This window comes from Oncorhynchus nerka, linkage group LG18, assembly GCF_034236695.1.
Source record: "Oncorhynchus nerka isolate Pitt River linkage group LG18, Oner_Uvic_2.0, whole genome shotgun sequence".
Classification (NCBI taxonomy): domain Eukaryota; kingdom Metazoa; phylum Chordata; class Actinopteri; order Salmoniformes; family Salmonidae; genus Oncorhynchus; species Oncorhynchus nerka.
Window position 1 is genome coordinate 10448718 of NC_088413.1, and position 22500 is coordinate 10471217.

At 44.6% G+C, this 22500-nt stretch overlaps 1 long non-coding RNA gene across 1 annotated transcript in view; it reads right to left on the reverse strand.

Annotated features, from left to right (window-relative positions):
• Positions 1 to 9855: 9855 nt before the first annotated feature.
• The window catches only part of LOC135561741 (uncharacterized), a 13205-nt gene continuing 560 nt past the window's right edge, over positions 9856 to 22500 (reverse strand). Inside the window, exons 1-3 of the long non-coding RNA XR_010459627.1 lie at positions 22490 to 22500; positions 10619 to 10905; positions 9856 to 9911 (exon numbers count right to left, since the gene is read on the reverse strand). The exon at positions 22490 to 22500 is cut by the window's right edge and continues 560 nt beyond it. This is a non-coding gene — a long non-coding RNA (uncharacterized LOC135561741). The remainder of the gene's footprint in view (positions 9912 to 10618; positions 10906 to 22489) is intronic.

Genomic DNA, 22500 nt, shown 5'->3' on the forward strand with positions numbered 1-22500 from the left:
GAAGCCAGTCTCACCGCTCCAACAGGGAAGTCCCACTTAATGCTGAAGTCAGGGTTGAGGTTGGAGGAGCTGCAGGTGATCTCAAACTGCTCTCCTCTCCTCAGGATCACCCTCTCTCTCTGGGACAGACTGATCACTGGAGGCTGCTCAGGGACTGGGTGGGCAGAGGAGAGGGGGTGGATATAAACATACAGTATGTCAGACAGGACCCTGTTTGGAGCTGGAGCATGTTAACATAGAGTCACATAGAGGTGGTACATATTAACTGTTAACATGAGTCACATAGGAGTGGATTCATGTCTAACTGTTAGTTACATAGAGGTGGTCCATGTCTAACTGTTAACATAGAGTCACATAGAGGTGGTCCATGTCTAACTGTTAACATAGAGTCACATAGAGGTGGTCCATGTCTAACTGTTAACATAGAGGTGGTCCATGTCTAACTGTTAACATAGAGGTGGTTCATGTCTAACTGTTAGAGTCACATAGAGGTGGTACATGTCTAACTGTTAACATAGAGGTGGTCCATGTCTAACTGTTAACATAGAGGTGGTCCATGTCTAACTGTTAACATAGAGGTGGTTCATGTCTAACTGTTAACATAGATAGAGGTGGTCCATGTCTAACTGTTAACATAGAGGTGGTCCATGTCTAACTGTTAACATAGAGGTGGTCATGTCACTGTCTAACTGTTAACATAGAGGTGGTCCATGTCTAACTGTTAACATAACATAGAGGTGGTTCATGTCTAACTGTTAACATAGAGTGGTCCATGTCTAACTGTTAACATAGAGGTGGTCCATGTCTAACTGTTAACATAGAGGTGGAGTAACACATAGAGGTGGTCCATGTCTAACTGTTAACATAGAGGTGGTCCATGTCATAACATGTTTAAACATAGAGGTGGTCCATGTTTAACTGTTAACATAGAGTCACATAGAGGTGGTCCATGTCTAACTGTTAACATAGAGTCACATAGAGGTGGTTCATGGTTCATAGAGGTGGTCTAACTGTTAACATAGAGTCACATAGAGTTAACAGAGTCACATATAGAGGTAGTCCATGTTTAACTGTTAACATAGTCACATATAGGTGGTCCATGTCTAACTGTTAACATAGAGGTGGTTCATGTTTAACTGTTAACATAGAGGTGGTTCATGTTTAACTGTTAACATAGAGGTGGTTCATGTCTAACTGTTTAACATAGAGGTGGTCCATGTCTAACTGTAACATAGAACATAGAGGTGGTCCATGTCTAACTGTTAACATAGAGGTGGTCCATGTCTAACTGTTAACATAGAGTTACATAGAGGTGGTTCATGTCTAACTGTTAACATAGAGGTGGTCCATGTCTAACTGTTAACATAGAGGTGGTCCATGTTTAACTGTTAACATAGAGGTGGTCATGTCTAATGTAACTAACTGTTAACTGTTAACATAGAGGTGGTCCATGTTTAACTGTTAACATATAGAGGTGGTTCATGTCTAACTGTTAACATAGAGGTGGTCCATGTCTAACTGTTAACATAGAGGGTGGTCCATGTCTAACTGTTAACATAGAGGTGGTTCATGTCTAACTAACATAGAGGTGGTCCATGTCTAACTGTTAACATAGAGGTGGTTCATGTCTAACTGTTAACATAGAGTCACATAGAGGTGGACCATGTCTAACTGTGGTTCATGTCTAACTGTTAACATAGAGTCACATAGAGGTGGTTCATGTCTAACTGTTAACATAGAGTCATGTCTAACTGTTAACATAGAGGTGGTCCATGTAACTGTTAACATAGAGGGTGGGTCATGTCTAACTGTTAACATAGAGTCACATAGAGGTGGTCCATGTCTAACTGTTAACATAGAGGTGGTTCATGTCTAACTGTTAACATAGTACATAGAGGTGGTTCATGTTTAACTGTTAACATAGAGTCACATAACTGAGGTGGTGGTCCATGTTTAACTGTTAACATAGAGTCACATAGAGGTGGTAACTGTTAATAACAGAGTCACATAGAGGTGGTTCATGTTTAACTGTTAACATAGAGTTACATAGAGGTGGTTCATGTTTAACTGTTAACATAGAGTCACATAGAGGTGGTCCATGTCTAACTGTTAACAGAGTCACATAGAGGTGGTCCATGTTTAACTGTTAGAACATAGAGGTGGTCCATGTAACTGTTAACATAGAGGTGGTTCATGTTTAACTGTCATAGAGTTACATAGAGTGGTCCATCTAACTGTTAACATAGAGGAGTCCATAACTGTTAACATAGAGGTGGTCCATGTCTAACTGTTAACATAGAGGTGGAGTCTAACTGTTAACATAGAGGTGGTCCATGTCTAACTGTTAACATAGAGGTGGTCCATGTTTAACTGTTAACATAGAGGTGGTCCATTTAACTGTTAACATAGAGTAACTGTTAACATAGAGGTGGTCCTAACTGTTAACATAACTGTTAACATAGAGTCACATAGAGGTGGTCCATGTCTAACTGTTAACATAGAGGTGGTCCATGTCTAACTGTTAACATAGAGGTGGTCCATGTCTAACTGTTAACATAGTTCAGTTTAACTGTGAGTTCCATGTCTAACTGTTAACATAGAGGTGGTTCATGTCTAACTGTTAACATAGAGGTGGTCCATGTCTAACTGTTAACATAGAGGTGGTCCATGTCTAACTGTTAACATAGAGGTGGTCCATGTCTGTTAACACATAGAGGTGGTCCATGTCTAACTGTTAACATAGAGGTGGTTCATGTCTAACTGTTCATAGAGTTACATAGAGGTGGTCTAACTGTTAACATAGAGTCACATAGAGGTGGTCCATGTCTAACTGTTTAGAACATAGAGGTGGTCCATGTCTAACTGTTAACATAGAGTTACATAGAGGTGGTCATGTCTAACTGTTAACATAGAGTTAACATAGAGGTGGTCCATGTTTAACTGTTAACATCCAGTTTAAGTCACATAGAGGTGGTTGTTAACCATGTCTAACTGTTAACATAGAGGTGGTCCATGTTTAACTGTTAACATAGAGGTGGTCCATGTCTAAGTTAACATAGAGGTGGTCCATGTCTAACTGTTAACATAGAGGTGGTCCATGTCTAACTGTTAACATAGAGGTGGTCCATGTCTAACTGTTAACATAGAGTCACATAGAGGTGGTCCATGTCTAACTGTTAACATAAGAGCTAACTGTTAACATAGAGGTGGTCCATGTCTAACTGTTAACATAGAGAGGTGGTCCATGTTTAACTGTTAACATAGAGGTGGTCCATGTCTAACTGTTAACATAGAGGTGGTTCATGTCTAACTGTTAACATAGAGAGTCACATAGAGGTGGTCCATGTCTAACTGTTAACATAGAGGTGGTCCATGTCTAACTGTTAACATAGAGTCACATAGAGGTGGTTCATGTCTAACTGTTAACATAGAGTCACATAGAGGTGGTTCATGTCTAACTGTTAACATAGAGGTGGTCCATGTCTAACTGTTAACATAGATGTCTAACTGTTGGTCCATGTCTAACATAGAGTCACATAGAGGTGGTTCATGTCTAACTGTTAACATAGAGTCACATAGAGGTGGTCCATGTTTAACTGTTAACATAGAGTTAACATAGAGGTGGTTCATGTTTAACTGTTAACATAGAGTCACATAGAGGTGGTCCATGTCTAACTGTTAGAGTCACATAGAGGTGGTCCATGTTTAACTGTTAACATAGAGTCACATAGAGGTGGTTCATGTCTAACTGTTAACATGTCTAACTGTTAACATAGAGTTACATAGAGGTGGTTCATGTTTAACTGTTAACATAGAGTCACATAGAGGTGGTCCATGTCTAACTGTTAACATAGAACATAGAGGTGGTCCATGTTTAACTGTTAACATAGAGGTACATGTTTAACTGTTAACATGTTTAACTGTTAACATAGAGGTGGTCCATGTCTAACTGTTAACATAGAGTCACATAGAGGTGGTCCATGTCTAACTGTTAACATAGAGGTGGTCCATGTCTAACTGTTAACATAGAGTCACATAGAGGTGGTCCATGTCTAACTGTTAATAGAGTCACATAGAGGTGGTCCATGTTTAACTGTTAACATAGAGTTACATAGAGGTGGTCCATGTTTAACTGTTAACATAGAGGTGGTCCATGTCTAACTGTTAACATAGAGGTGGTCCATGTCTAACTGTTAACATAGAGGTGGTCCATGTCTAACTGTTAACATAGAGGTGGTCCATGTCTAACTGTTAACATAGAGGTGGTCCATGTAACACATAGAGGTGGTTCATGTCTAACTGTTAACATAGAGTCACATAGAGGTGGTCCATGTCTAACTGTTAACATAGAGTCCATGTCTAACTGTTAACATAGAGGTGGTCCATGTCTAACTGTTAACATAGAGGTGGTCCATGTCTAACTGTTAACATAGAGGTGGTTCATGTCTAACTGTTAACATAGAGGTGGTTCATGTCTAACTGTTAACATAGAGTCACATAGAGGTGGTCCATGTCTAACTGTTAACATAGAGGTGGTTCATGTCTAACTGTTAACATAGAGTCACATAGAGGTGGTCCATGTCTAACTGTTAACATAGAGGTGGTTCATGTCTAACTGTTAACATAGAGTAACATAGAGGTGGTCCATGTCTAACTGTTAACATAGGTGGTTCATGTCTCTGTTAACATAGAGGTGGTCCATGTCTAACTGTTAACATAGAGTCACATAGAGGTGGTTCATGTTTAACTGTTAACATAGAGTCACATAGAGGTGGTTCATGTTTAACTGTTAACATAGAGTCACATAGAGGTGGTCCATGTCTAACTGTTAACAGAGTCACATAGAGGTGGTCCATGTTTAACTGTTAACATAGAGTCACATAGAGGTGGTCCATGTCTAACTGTTAACATAGAGGTGGTTCATGTTTAACTGTTAACATAGAGTTACATAGAGGTGGTCCATGTTTAACTGTTAACATAGAGTCACATAGAGGTGGTCCATGTTTAACTGTTAACATAGAGGTGGTCATGTCTAACTGTTAACATAGAGTTACATAGAGGTGGTCCATGTCTAACTGTTAACAGAGTCACATAGAGGTGGTCCATGTCTAACTGTTAACATTCAGAGTTACATAGAGGTGGTCCATGTCTAACTGTTAACACAGAACATAGAGGTGGTCCATGTCTAACTGTTAACATAAGTAACATAGAGGTCCATGTCTAACTGTTAACATAGAGGTGGTCCATGTCTAACTGTTAACATAGAGGTGGTCCATGTCTAACTGTTAACATAGAGGTGGTTCATGTTTAACTGTTAACATAGAGGTGGTCCATGTCTAACTGTTAACATAGAGGTGGTCCATGTCTAACTGTTAACATAGAGTCACATAGAGGTGGTCCATGTCTAACTGTTAACATAGAGGTGGTTCATGTCTAACTGTTAACATAGAGGTGGTCCATGTCTAACTGTTAACATGTTAACATAGAGGTGGTCCATGTCTAACTGTTAACATAGAGTCACAGGTGGTCCATGTCTAACTGTTAACATAGATCCATGTCTAACTGTTAACATAGAGGTGGTTCATGTCTAACTGTTAACATAGAGGTGGTCCATGTCTAACTGTTAACATAGAGTCACATAGAGGTGGTCCATGTCTAACTGTTAACATAGAGGTGGTCCATGTAACTGTTAACTAGAGTAACATAGAGGTGGTCCATGTCTAACTGTTAACATAGAGGTGGTTCATGTCTAACTGTTAACATAGAGGTGGTCCATGTCTAACTGTTAACATAGAGTCACATAGAGGTGGTTCATGTCTAACTGTTAACATAGAGTCACATAGAGGTGGTCCATGTCTAACTGTTAACATAGAGTTACATAGAGGTGGTCCATGTCTAACTGTTAACATAGAGTTAACATAGAGGTGGTTCATGTCTAACTGTTAACATAGAGGTGGTCCATGTCTAACTGTTAACATAGAGGTGGTTCATGTCTAACTGTTAACATAGAGGTGGTCCATGTCTAACTGTTAACATAGAGGTGGTCCATGTCTAACTGTTAACATAGAGGTGGTTCATGTCTAACTGTTAACATAGAGGTGGTCCATGTCTAACTGTTAACATAGAGGTGGTTCATGTCTAACTGTTAACATAGAGTCACATAGAGGTGGTCCATGTCTAACTGTTAACATAGAGTCACATAGAGGTGGTTCATGTCTAACTGTTAACATAGAGGTGGTTCATGTCTAACTTTTTAACATAGAGGTGGTCCATGTCTAACTGTTAACATAACATAGAGGTGGTTCATGTCTAACTGTTAACATAGAGTCACATAGAGGTGGTCCATGTTAACTGTTAACATAGAGGTGGTCCATGTCTAACTGTTAACATAGAGTCACATAGAGGTGGTTCATGTCTAACTGTTAACATAGAGGTGGTTCATGTCTAACTGTTAACATAGAGGTGGTCCAGGTGGTCCATGTTAACTGTTAACATAGAGGTGGTCCATGTTTAACTGTTAACATAGAGTCACATAGAGGTGGTCCATGTCTAACTGTTAACATAGAGTCACATAGAGGTGGTTCATGTTTAACTGTTAACATAGAGTTACATAGAGGTGGTTTATGTTTAACTGTTAACATAGAGTCACATAGAGGTGGTCCATGTCTAACTGTTAACAGAGTCACATATAGAGGTGGTCCATGTTTAACTGTTAACATAGAGTCACATAGAGGTGGTCCATGTCTAACTGTTAACATAGAGGTGGTTCATGTTTAACTGTTAACATAGAGTTACATAGAGGTGGTTCATGTTTAACTGTTAACATAGAGTCACATAGAGGTGGTCCATGTCTAACTGTTAACATAGAGTTACATAGAGGTGGTCCATGTCTAACTGTTAACATAGAGTTACATAGAGGTGGTTCATGTTTAACTGTTAACATAGAGGTGGTCCATGTCTAACTGTTAACATAGAGTTACATAGAGGTGGTCCATGTCTAACTGTTAACATAGAGGTGGTCCATGTCTAACTGTTAACATAGAGGTGGTCCATGTTTAACTGTTAACATAGAGGTGGTCCATGTCTAACTGTTAACATAGAGGTGGTCCATGTTTAACTGTTAACATAGAGGTGGTCTAACTGTTAACATAGAGGTGGTCTAACTGTTAACATAGAGGGGTGGTTCATGTCTAATAGAGGTGGTCCATGTCTAACTGTTAACATAGAGGTGGTCCATGTCTAACTGTTAACATAGAGGTGGTCCATGTCTAACTGTTAACATAGAGGTGGTTCATGTCTAACTGTTAACATAGAGGTGGTCCATGTCTAACTGTTAACATAGAGGTGGTTCATGTCTAACTGTTAACATAGATAGTTCATGTCTAACTGTTAACATAGAGGTGGTTCATGTCTAACTGTTAACATAGAGTCACATAGAGGTGGTCCATGTCTAACTGTTAACATAGAGTCACATAGAGGTGGTTCATGTTTAACTGTTAACATAGAGGTGGTTCATGTCTAACTGTTAGAGTCACATAGAGGTGGTCCATGTCTAACTGTTAACATAGTCACATAGAGGTGGTCCATGTCTAACTGTTAACATAGAGGTGGTTCATGTTTAACTGTTAACAGAGTTACATAGAGGTGGTTCATGTCTAACTTTTAACATAGAGGTGGTCCATGTCTAACTGTTAACATAGAGTCACATAGAGGTGGTCCATGTCTAACTGTTAACATAGAGGTGGTCCAGTTTAGGTGGTTCATGTCTAACTGTTAACACAGAGTCACATAGAGGTGGTTCATGTCTAACTGTTAACATAGAGTCACATAGAGGTGGTACATGTCTAACTGTTAACATAGAGGTGGTTCATGTCTAACTGTTAACACAGAGTCACATAGAGGTGGTCCATGTCTAACTGTTAACATAGTCACATAGAGGTAGTTCATGTCTAACTGTTAACATAGAGTCACATAGAGGTGGTTCATGTCTAACTGTTAACATAGAGGTGGTCCATGTCTAACTGTTAACATAGAGTTCACTATGTGATATGTTAACATTAGTGAACCAACTGTTCATGTGTTAACTGTTAACAGAGTCACATAGAGGTGGTCCATGTCTAACTGTTAACATAGAGTCACATAGAGGTGGTTCATGTCTAACTGTTAACATAGAGTCACATAGAGGTGGTTCATGTCTAACTGTTAACACAGAGTCACATAGAGGTGGTCCATGTTCAACTGTTAACATAGAGTCACATAGAGGTGGTACATGTCTAACTGTTAACATAGAGGTGGTCCATGTCTAACTGTTAACATAGAGGTGGTCCATGTCTAACTGTTAACATAGAGGTGGTCCATGTCTAACTGTTAACATAGAGGTGGTCCATGTCTAACTGTTAACATAGTCCATGTCTAACTGTTAACAGAGTCACATAGTGGTTCATGTCTAACTGTTACCATAGAGGTGGTCCATGTCTAACTGTTAACATAGTCACATAGAGGTGGTTCATGTCTAACTGTTAACATAGTCACATAGAGGTAGTTCATGTCTAACTGTTAGTGGTCCATGTCTAACTGTTAACATAGAGTCACATAGAGGTGGTACATGTCTAACTGTTAACATAGAGGTGGTTCATGTCTAACTGTTAACATAGAGGTGGTCCATGTCTAACTGTTAACATAGTCACATAGAGGTAGTTCATGTCTAACTGTTAACATAGAGTCACATAGAGGTGGTACATGTCTAACTGTTAACATAGAGTCACATAGAGGTGGTACATGTCTAACTGTTAACATAGAGGTGGTCCATGTCTAACTGTTAACATAGTCACATAGAGGTGGTTCATGTCTAACTGTTAACATAGAGTCACATAGAGGTAGCCCGTCTGGTGTTCAACCTTCCCAAGTTCTCTCACGTCACCCCGCTCCTCCGCTCTCTCCACTGGCTTCCAGTTGAAGCTCGCATCCGCTACAAGACCATGGTGCTTGCCTACGGAGCTGTGAGAGGGGAACGACACCTCAGTACCTCCAGGCTCTGATCAGGCCCTACACCCAAACAAGGGCACTGCGTTCATCCACCTCTGGCCTGCTCGCCTCCCTACCACTGAGGAAGTACAGTTCCCGCTCAGCCCAGTCAAAACTGTTCGCTGCTCTGGCCCCCCAATGGTGGAACAAACTCCCTCACGACGCCAGGACAGCGGAGTCAATCACCACCTTCCGGAGACACCTGAAACCCCACCTCTTTAAGGAATACCTAGGATAGGATAAAGTAATCCTTCTCCCCCCCTTAAAAGACCTAGATGCACTATTGTAAAGTGGCTGTTCCACTGGATGTCATAAGGTGAAAGCACCAATTTGTAAGTCGCTCTGGATAAGAGCGTCTGCTAAATGACTTAAATGTAAATGTAAACATAGAGGTGATTTGTGGCACAAATTCTGTGTATGCAAAAACGAGTATGCTGCCTGGAGATCTCTCTCTTTTCCCTCCCTACTCCCAACATCCATCCCTCGAGCATCTCCTTTCTCTCTCTCCCCCTTCCCTCTCCCCTCTCATCTCTCCCCCTTCCCTCTCCCCCTCCCCCTTCCCTCTCCCCCTCTCCCCCTTCCCTTCCCCTCTCATCTCTCTCACCTAGCCGTACGTCCACAGTATACTGGCTCGACCTCACGGTGGCACCTGCCAGCTCGCCCAAGCATACGTAGCAACCCTCAGACTCCTTCTTGGCGTTGCCGATGATGACGCCGCGCTGGGGGTCGGAGTGGTAATGGAGGTCGGAGGGTAAAGGTTGTAAGTCACAGGTCTGTAAGGTCACGGGGTCACATCAGGGTCGGTGACCAGGCATGGTAAAGTCAGGTTCTCCCGACGCGGACCAGAATGCCGTTCACCATAGAACGCTGAAACGGACTCTGGGGGTCTGGGGGTGGGAGGGAGAGAGAGAGAGAGAATTTGGGTTAGGTAGGAAAACAGAAGAGATGGAGAGATTGGGTTTATGCAAGACAACATAGGGAAGGGAGGGAGGGTGATACATATGCTCACAGATATAGAGAGAGAGAGAGAGAGACAGAGAGAGACAGAGAGAGACAGAGACACACACACACAGAGAGAGAGACACACACACAGAGAGAGAGACAGAGAGAGAGACACACACAGAGAGACAGAGAGAGAGAGAGAGAGAGAGACACACACAGAGAGAGAGAGAGAGAGAGAGAGAGAGAGAGAGAGACACACACAGAGAGAGAGAGACGAGAGACACACAGAGAGAGAGAGAGAGAGACACACACAGAGAGAGAGAGAGACACACACAGAGAGAGAGAGACAGAGAGAGAGAGAGACAGAGAGAGAGAGAGACAGAGAGAGAGAGAGAGAGACACAGAGAGAGAGAGAGACAGAGAGACACAGAGAGAGAGAGAGAGAGAGACACAGAGAGAGAGAGAGAGAGACACAGAGAGAGAGAGAGACACAGAGAGAGAGAGAGAGACACAGAGAGAGAGAGAGAGAGACAGAGAGAGAGAGAGACACAGAGAGACACAGAGAGAGAGAGAGAGAGAGAGAGAGAGACAGAGAGAGAGAGAGAGAGAGACAGTCATAGACAAACACACACCAACAACACACACCTCTCACCTTTCACAAAGACGTAGATGGAGGAGTGCTCCTTGGTGTTGTTGTTGATACAGGCGTATCGCCCCATGTGATATCCCTGGGCAGACTGCACCCTAACAAACACCACCCCTCCTCCCTCCTCTACCTCCCCCTCCAGCCGCCTGCCCCTCTCTCTCTGCCACCTCAACCCCCGTGAAACAACAGTGGATGGAGTGTTGGTGTTGTTGTCATGGCAGCGGAGTTCCAGAGCACCGCCTTCGGAACCACCAGGTGAGGTCCGCTGGGGAAGATGACGGGATTGGACCAACCTGTTGAACACACGGAACACGCCCATATATGGTATACAGTCGACTAGGCTGTAATGGCTGTGTGTTTGGGCTTTTGTTCTAGCCCAGCACTGTAATAACACAACACACCTGCCTGAATCAAACATGACACTTAAATTTAGACCACGGAAAGTTGATTTAGGTGTGTTAGAGCTGGGCTAGGACAAAAACCTGCACACAGAAAAGGTAGCATCGTGAGTGAATAGAAATATTGGAGTAGAATAGAGAAGAAAAATGTCATGTCACCCAAGGAGATTCTTTAGACAGTCATGGTTCAGTCTAGTAACAGACTGGTGTAACAGTGGACAGTCATGGTTCAGTCTAGTAACAGACTGGTGTAACAGTAACAGACTGGTGAGTCAGTCATGGTTCAGTCTAGTAACAGACTGGTGTAACAGTGGACAGTCATGGTTCAGTCTAGTAACAGACTGGTGTAACAGTGGACAGTCATGGTTCAGTCTAGTCTAACAGACTGGTGTAAACAGACTGGTAGTAACAGACTGGTGTAACAGTGGACAGTCATGGTTCAGTCTAGTAACAGACTGGTGTAACAGTGGACAGTCATGGTTCAGTCTAGTAACAGACTGGTGTAACAACATGGTTCAGTCTAGTAACAGACTGGACAGTCATGGTTCAGTCTAGTAACAGACTGGTGTAACAGACTGGTGTAACAGTGGGCAGTCATGGTTCAGTCTAGTAACAGACTGGTGTAACAGTGGACAGTCATGGTTCAGTCTAGTAACAGACTGTAACAGTGTAACAGTGGACAGTCATGGTTCAGTCTAGTAACAGACTGGGTAACAGACTGGTGTCAGTCTAGTAACAGACTGGTGTAACAGTGGACAGTCATGGTTCAGTCTAACAGACTGGTGTAACAGACTGGTAACAGTCATGGTTCAGTCTAGTAACAGACTGGTGTAACAGACAGTCTCAGTAACAGACTGGTGTAACAGTGGACAGTCATGGTTCAGTCTAGTAACAGACTGGTGTAACAGACTGGTGTAACAGTGGACAGTCATGGTTCAGTCTAGTAACAGACTGGTGTAACAGACTGGTTCAGTCTAATAACACTGGTGTAACAGTGGACAGTCATGGTTCAGTCTAGTAACAGACTGGTGTAACAGACTGGTGTAACAGTGGACAGTCATGGTTCAGTCTAACAGACTGGTGTAACAGTGGACAGTCATGGTTCAGTCTAGTAACAGACTGGTGTAACAGTGGTGACAGTCATGGTTCAGTCTAGTAACAGACTGGTGTAACAGTGGACAGTCATGGTTCAGTCTAGTAACAGACTGGTGTAACAGACTGGTGTAACAGTGGACAGTCATGGTTCAGTCTAGTAACAGACTGGTGTAACAGTGGACAGTCATGGTTCAGTCTAGTAACAGACTGGTGTAACAGACTGGTGTAACAGTGGACAGTCATGGTTCAGTCTAGTAACAGACTGGTGTAACAGACTGGTGTAACAGTGGACAGTCATGGTTCAGTCTAGTAACAGACTGGTGTAACAGTGGACAGTCATGGTTCAGTCTAGTAACAGACTGGTGTAACAGTGGACAGTCATGGTTCAGTCTAACAGACTGGTGTAACAGACTGGTGTAACAGAGTAACAGGACAGTCATGGTTCAGTCTAGTAACAGACTGGTGTAACAGACTGGTGTAACAGTGGACAGTCATGGTTCAGTCTAGTAACAGACTGTAACAGACTGTAACAGTGGACAGTCATGGTTTCAGTCTAACAGACTGGTGTAACAGACTGGTGTAACAGTGGACAGTCATGGTTCAGTCTAGTAACAGACTGGTGTAACAGACTGGTGTAACAGTGGACAGTCATGGTTCAGTCTAGTAACAGACTGGTGTAACAGTGGACAGTCATGGTTCAGTCTAGTAACAGACTGGTGTAACAGACTGGTGTAACAGTGGACAGTCATGGTTCAGTCTAGTAACAGACTGGTGTAACAGACTGGTGTAACAGTGGACAGTCATGGTAACAGTCAGTCATGGTTCAGTAACAGACTGGTGTAACAGTGGACAGTCATGGTTCAGTCTAGTAACAGACTGGTGTAACAGTGTGGACAGTCATGGTTCAGTCTAGTAACAGACTGGTGTAACAGAGTGTAACAGTGGACAGTCATGGTTCAGTCTAGTAACAGACTGGTGTAACAGACTGGTGTAACACAGTCATGGTTCAGTCTAGTAACAGACTGGTGTAACAGTCTAATAACAGACTGGTGTAACAGTGGACAGTCATGGTTCAGTCTAGTAACAGACTGGTGTAACAGACTGTGTAACAGTGGCAGTCATGGTTCAGTCTAGTAACAGACTGGTGTAACAGAGTCATGGTTGGACTGTAACAGTGGACAGTCATGGTTCAGTCTAGTAACAGACTGGTGTAACAGACTGGTGTAACAGTGGACAGTCATGGTTCAGTCTAGTAACAGACTGTAACAGTGGACAGTCATAGTAACAGACTGGTGTAACAGTGGGCAGTCATGGTTCAGTCTAGTAACAGACTGGTGTAACAGACTGGTGTAACAGTGGACAGTCATGGTTCAGTCTACTAACAGACTGGTGTAACAGTGGACAGTCATGGTTCAGTCTAGTCACTGGTGTAACAGTGGGCAGTCATGGTTCAGTCTAACAGACTAACAGACTGGTGTAACAGTGGACAGTCATGGTTCAGTCTAGTAACACTGGTGTAACAGACTGGTGTAACAGTGGACAGTCATGGTTCAGTCTAGTAACAGACTGGTGTAACAGACTGGTGTAACAGTGGACAGTCATGGTTCAGTCTAGTAACAGACTGGTGTAACAGACTGGTGTAACAGTGGACAGTCATGGTTCAGTCTAGTAACAGACTGGTGTAACAGTGGACAGTCATGGTTCAGTCTAGTAACAGACTGGTGTAACAGTGGACAGTCATGGTTCAGTCTACTAACAGACTGGTGTAACAGCAGTCATGGTTCAGTCTACTAACAGACTGGTGTAACAGACTGGTGTAACAGTGGGCAGTCATGGTTCAGTCTACTAACAGACTGGTGTAACAGTGGAGTCATGGTTCAGTCTACTAACAGACTGGTGTAACAGTGGGCAGTCATGGTTCAGTCTACTAACAGACTGGTGTAACAGTGGACAGTCATGGTTCAGTCTAGTAACAGACTGGTGTAACAGTGGACAGTCATGGTTCAGTCTAGTAACAGACTGGTGTAACAGACTGGTGTAACAGTGGACAGTCATGGTTCAGTCTAGTAACAGACTGGTGTAACAGACTGGTGTAACATTTGGACAGTCATGGTTCAGTCTAGTAACAGACTGGTGTAACAGTGGACATCAATCTGGCTGAAGGTTTGATCTTCCAACAGGGAGAATTAGGACCAACGTCTGGTGATGACCTCATAAAACCCAAACAGCTCAACTCATCATTATCCATAACAGACAAATAAGGACATTGACAAGGTGAATCAATCAATCAGTAGGCTTCTAGAGGAGGAAAAACATCAACATTTGGGTCAGAAAAGTGTTTTTTCCCTTTGTGTCCCCATTGGTCCCGGTCAAAAGTAGTGCACTACATAGGGAATAGGGTGCCAACTCTTTTCAAAAGTAGTGCACTAAATATGGAATAGGGTGCCAACTCTGTTCAAAAGTAGTGTACTACATATGGAATAGGGTGCCAACCCTGCTCTAAAGTAGTGCACTAAATATGGAATAGAGGTGCCAACTCTGTTCAAAAGTAGTGCACTAAATATGGAATAGAGGTGCCAACCCTGGTCTAAAGTAGTGCACTATAATAGGGAATAGGGTGCCATAGGGCTCTGGTCTAAAGTAGTGCACTATATAGGGAATAGGGTGCCATAGGGCTCTGGTCTAAAGTAGTGCACTATATAGGGAATAGGGTGCCATAGGGCTCTGGTCTAAAGTAGTGCACTATATAGGGAATAGGGTTCTATTTGTGATGCAGCCATGGACTGACGGCCCTGGGGCACCAACGGTCACATGAAGATCATGTTGGTGGAAAACCTGCCAGGCAAATCATGTGTCGATCTTCAGAAGTCTTGGGCTTTGTTCCAAATGGCACCCTATTCCCTATGTAGTCCACTACTTCTGATCAATAAACACAATTATGAGAGATGTGGACATGACTATGGTCCTACAGACCAGATATAATCCTTATAATAAGTGTCAATCATTAGCATGGGAGGGGATCAGTTTAGAGAAATGTGGAGTTGTTGATACGGTTACCAATAGTTACAGTGAGCAATAGCAACCTATAGTTACAGTGACCAATAGCAACCTATAGTTACAGTGAGCAATCGCAACCTATAGTAACAGTGAGCAATAGCAACCTATAGTTACAGTGAGCAATAGCAACCTATAGTTACAGTGAGCAATAGCAACCTATAGTTACAGTGACCAATAGCAACCTATAGTTACAGTGACCAATAGCAACCTATAGTTACAGTGAGCAATAGCAACCAATAGTTACAGTGAGCAATAGCAACCAATAGTTACAGTGAGCAATAGCAACCTATAGTTACAGTGACCAATAGCAACCTATAGTTACAGTGAGCAATAGCAACCAATAGTTACAGCGACTAAATGGTTAAGTGGAATTTGACTGCCGTCATGATTTGTAACCGCTGATGTGGCAGTAACAGCTTTAGACAAACAAACACACACACACACACACACACACACACACACACACACACGCCTTTTCCTGGGAAAAGCCCGGATACGACCAACTACCTTGGGATACAGTTATGCAAATACATAGTCAGCATCCCAAATGGCACCCTATTCCCTAGTTAGTGCACTACTTTTAACCAGGGCCCATAGATATCTGGTCAAAAGTAGTGCACTAACTAGGGGAATTGGGTGCCACTTCTAATAGTGTGACTCAGGGCTTGAAGGAACAGGTTGAAGATGACAGATTACACTACCGTTATAGCTTTATGTAAACAACATTATAGGGCATACACTTGTGTGTGAACAACTGTACACTGTAAAAAAATAAAATAAAAATATATATATATACACTGAACAACATTATCAACACAACATGTAAAGTGTTGGACCCCATGTTTTACGAGCTGAAATAAAATATCCCAGAAATGTTCAATACGCAACAGAAAGCTTATTTCTCTCAGATGTTGTGCACAAATCTGTTAACATCCCTGTCAGTGAGCATTTCTCCTTTACCCAAAGATAATCCATCCACCTGACAGGTGTGGCATATCAAGAAGTTGATTAAACAGCATGATCACTACACAGGTGAACCTTGTGCTGGGGGGGGACAATAAAAGGGCCACTCTAAAATGTGCAGTTTAGTCACACAACACAATGCTACAGATGTCTCAAGTTTTGAGGTAGCGTGCATTTGGCATGCTGACTGCAAGGAATGTCCACCAGAGCTGTTGCCAAAGAATATTATGTTTATGGTAGTTTCTCTACCATAAGCCACCTCCAACATCGTTTTAGAGAATTTGACAATAAGTCCAACCGGCCTCACGACCGCAGACCACACGTGTATGGCGTTGTGAGGGCGAGTGGTTTGCCGATGTCAACGTTGTGAACAGAGGGCCCCGTGGTGGCGGTGGGGTTATGGTATGGGCAGGCATAAGCTACGGACAACGAACACAACTGCATTTTTTTTATCAGTGTACATTTTTATGCACAGAGATTCACAGTGATGAAATCCTCCCGTTGTCGTGCCATTCATCTGCCTCCATCACCTCATGGTTCAGCATGACAATGTACGGCCACATGTCGCAAGAATCTGCTCCAGTTCCTGCCAAATATCCAGCAACTTCCACTGTGTGTGTGTGTGTATATATGTGTGTGTGTGTGTATGTGTGTGTGTGTATGTGTGTGTGTGTATGTGTGTGTGTATATATGTGTGTGTGTGTGTGTATATATGTGTGTGTATATATGTGTGTGTGTATATATGTATATGTGTGTGTGTGTGTGTGTGTGTGTGTATGTGTGTGTATATATATATGTGTGTGTATATATATATATATGTGTGTATATATATATGTGTGTGTATATATATATATATATATATGTATGTGTGTGTGTGTGTATATATATGTGTGTGTGTGTGTGTGTGTGTATGTGTATGTGTGTGTGTGTGTGTGTGTGTGTGTGTGTGTGTGTGTGTCTGTCTGCCTGCCTAAGCCCTGTGTTGAATAAACATGGGCTTATTGCATCAGATCAGCCTATTCTGCATCTGGAGCCCAGTAGCCTGCTAATAACAATATACACAACATGGGCCGAACTTCCAGACATGTTTAGCCTGCTGCCACCTGTTACGCACGGAAGCCAACATATGTTGCTAAAATGTATGAATAATTAATTGATAACCAAAACAATGCGTGTGTGTGTGTGTGTGTGTGTGTGTGTGTGTGTGTGTGTGTGTGTGTGTGTGTGTGTGTGTGTGTGTGTGTGTGTGTGTGTGTGTGTGTGTGTGTGTGACCATGCATAACAAAACAATGGAATAGCCTAATAAGCTAAAATGTCCAAGATGATGCTATAAAATACAGAACAGGCCATTGGCCAAGGAAGTGGCGGGAAAGCTCCATACCAACACAACCCCACACCAACCCCACTCCATACCAACACAACCCCACTCCCTACCAACACAACCCCACACCATACCAACACAACCCCACACCATACCAACACAACCCCACTCCATACCAACACAACCCCACACCAACCCCACTCCATACCAACACAACCCCACTCCCTACCAACACAACCCCACACCAACCCCACTCCATACCAACACAACCCCACACCAACCCCACTCCCATACCAACACAACCCCACTCCATACCAACACAACCCCACTCAATACCAACACAACCCCACACCAACCCCACTCCATACCAACACAACCCCACACCAACCCCACTCCATACCAACACAACCCCACTCCCTACCAACACAACCCCACACCAACCCCACTCCATACCAACACAACCCCACTCCATACCAACACAACCCCACTCCATACCAACACAACCCCTCCATACCAACACAACCCCACTCCATACCAACACAACCCCACTCCCTACCAACACAACCCCACACCAACCCCACTCCATACCAACACAACCCCCCATCCATACCAACACAACCCCACTCCATACCAACACAACCCCACTCCCTACCAACACAACCCAACCCCACTCCCTACCAACACAACCCAACCCCACTCCCTACCAACACAACCCCCTCCATACCAACACAACACAACCCCACACCCTACCAACACAACCCCACTCCCCTACCAACACAACCCCACTCCCTACCAACACAACCTCACTCCATACCAACACAACCCCACTCCATACCAACACAACCCCACCCATACCAACACAACCTCACTCCCTACCAACACAACCTCACTCCATACCAACACAACCCCACTCCCTACCAACACAACCCAACCCCACTCCCTACCAACACAACCCCCCTCCATACCAACACAACACAACCCCACACCCCACCAACACAACCCCCACCCCACCAACACAACCCCCTCCATACCAACACAACACAACCCCACTCCATACCAACACAACCCCACTCCATACCAACACAACCCCACTCCATACCAACACAACCTCACTCCATACCAACACAACCCCACTCCATACCAACACAACACCACTCCATATCAACATAACCCCACCCATACCAACACAACCCCACTCCATGCCAACACAACCCCACTCCATACCAAAACAACCCCTCCACTCCATACCAACACAACCCCACTCCATACCAACACAACCCCACTCCATACCAACACAACCTCACACCAACACAACCTCACTCCATACCAACACAACCCCACTCCCTACCAACACAACCCAACCCCACTCCCTACCAACACAACCCCCTCCATACCAACACAACACAACCCCACCAACACAACCCCACACCCCACCAACACAACCCCCTCCATACCAACACAAACACAACCCCACACCCCACCAACACAACCCCACACCCCACCAACACAACCCCACTCCATACCAACACCACTCCATGCCAACACAACCCCACTCCATGCCAACACCACTCCATGCCAACACAACCCCACTCCATGCCAAAACAACCCCACTCCACTCCATACCAACACAACCCCACTCCATACCAAAACAACACACAACCCCACTCCATACCAACACCACTCCATGCCAACACAACCCCACCCCAACCCATACCCCACTCCATACCAACACCACACCAACACAACACCCTACCAACACAACCCCACTCCATCCCAAAACAACCCCACTCCATACCAACACAACCCACTCCATACCAACACAACCCCACACCAACACAACACAACACCATACCAACACAACACCCTACCAACACAACACCCTACCAACACAACCTCACCCATACCAACACACCCCCACTCCATACCAACACACACCACTCCATACCAACACAACCCCACTCCATACCAACACAACCTCACTCCATACCAACACAACCCCACTCCATACCAACACAACCCCACTCCATACCAACACAACCCCACTCCATACCAACACAACCCCACTCCATACCAACACCACTCCATGCCAACACAACCCCACTCCATACCAAAACAACCCCCTCCACTCCATACCAAAACAACCCTCCACTCCATACCAACACAACCCCACTCCATACCAACACAACCCCACTCCATACCAACACCACTCCATGCCAACACAACCCCACTCCATGCCAAAACAACCCCACTCCACTCCATACCAACACAACCCCACTCCATACCAACACCACTCCATCCCAAAACAACCCCACCCCACCCCATACCCCACTCCATACCAACACCACTCCATACCAAAACAACCCCACCCCACCCCATACCCCACTCCATACCAAAACAACCCCACCCACCCCAACCCCACTCCATACCAAAACAACCCCACTCCATACCATACCAAAACAACCCCACTCCATACCAAAACAACCCCACTCCACTCCATACCAACACAACCTCACTCCCGACCAACACAACCTCACTCCATACCAACACAACCCCACTCCCTACCAACACAACCCAACCCCACTCCCTACCAACACAACCCCTCCATACCAACACAACACAACCCCACCAACACAACCCCACACCCCACCAACACAACCCCTCCATACCAACACAACACAACCCCACACCCCACCAACACAACCCCACACCCCACCAACACAACCCCACTCCATACCAACACCACTCCATGCCAACACAACCCCACTCCATGCCAACACCACTCCATGCCAACACAACCCCACTCCATGCCAAAACAACCCCACTCCACTCCATACCAACACAACCCACTCCATACCAAAACAACACACAACCCCACTCCATACCAACACCACTCCATGCCAACACAACCCCACCCCACCCCATACCCCACTCCATACCAACACCACACCAACACAACACCCTACCAACACAACCCCACTCCATCCCAAAACAACCCCACTCCATACCAACACAACTCCACTCCATACCAACACAACCCCACACCAACACAACACAACATACCAACACAACACCCTACCAACACAACACCCTACCAACACAACCTCACTCCATACCAACACACCCCACTCCATACCAACACACACCCACTCCATACCAACACAACCCCACTCCATACCAACACAACCTCACCCATACCAACACAACCTCACTCCAACGAACACAACCCCACTCCATACCAACACAACCCCACTCCATACCAACACAACCCCACTCCATACCAACACAACCCCACTCCATACCAACACCACTCCATGCCAACACAACCCCACTCCATACCAAAACAACCCCTCCACTCCATACCAAAACAACCCCCTCCACTCCATACCAACACAACCCCACTCCATACCAACAACCCCACTCCATACCAACACCACTCCATGCCAACACAACCCCTCCATGCCAAAACAACCCCACTCCATGCCAAAACAACCCCACTCCACTCCATACCAACACAACCCCACTCCATACCAACACCACTCCATCCCAAAACAACCCCACCCCACCCCATACCCCACTCCATACCAACACCACTCCATACCAAAACAACCCCACCCCACCCCATACCCCACTCCATACCAAAAACAACCCCACTCCACCCCATACCCCACTCCATACCAAAACAACCCCACTCCATACCATACCAAAACAACCCCACTCCATACCAAAACAACCCCACTCCATACCAAAACAACCCCACTCCATACCATACCAAAACAACCCCACTCCATACCAACACAACCCCACTCCATACCAACACAACCCCACTCCATACCAACACAACCCCATACCAACACAACCCCACTCCATCCCAAAACAACACCATACCAACACAACACCATCCCAACACAACCCCATCCCAACACAACCCCATCCCAACACAACACCATACCAACACAACCCCATCCCAACACAACACCATACCAACACAACACCATCCCAACACAACACCATACCAACACAACCCCATCCCAACACAACCCCATCCCAACACAACCCCATCCCAACACAACCCCATCCCAACACAACCCCATCCCAACACAACCCCATCCCAACACAACCCCATCCCAACACAACACCATACCAAAATAACACCACTCTATTGAAACAACATGTATTAGACTACACCCCCATGGTAGGTCTACCTACACTATGACCAAAAGCCCAGACCATTATTCCTTCTCCACCAAACTTTACAGTTGGCCAAACCCAGATTCATCCATCGGACTGCCAGATGGTGAAGCGTTATTCTTCACTCCAGAGAACGCATTTCAACTGCTCCAGAGTTCGAACCACTCCAGCCGAAGCTTTGCATTGCGCATGGTGATCTTAGGCTTGTGTGCGGCTGCTCGGCCATGGAAACCCATTGAAGCTTTGATGAACAGTTCTTGTCATGAACAGTTCTTGTGCTGAAGTTGCTTCCAGAGGCCGTTTGGAACTCGGTAGTGAGTGTTGCAACCGAGGACAAACTATTTTTCACGCGCTACGTGCTTCAGCACTCGCGCTGTCCGTTCTGTGAGCTTGTGTGGCATATCACTGAGACGTTGTTGCTCCTAGACTTTTCTCTTCACAATAACAGAACTTACAGTTGACCGGGGGGCAGCTCTAGCAGAGCAGACATTTTATGAACTCACTAGTTGGAAAGGTGGCATCCTATGATGGTGCCACGTTCAGTAAGGCCATTCTACTGACAATGTTTACCAATGGAGATTGCATGTCTGTGTGCTCGATTTGCAACGGGTAAGGTGGAAATAGCCCGATCCACACATTTTAAGGGGTGTCCACATACCTTTGTATATATGGTGTATAATCAACCACATGATATTGGATAAACCATAACATAACCATATACGCCAAATATAAACCATAACATAACCGTCCATACACGCGATATATAAAACACAACACACGCTATATATACACCACAACCTAAACCTAAAGCAGTAAAACCACAATAAACAGCACGTGAAAAACGTGGCGACTCACCTGTCAGCGGA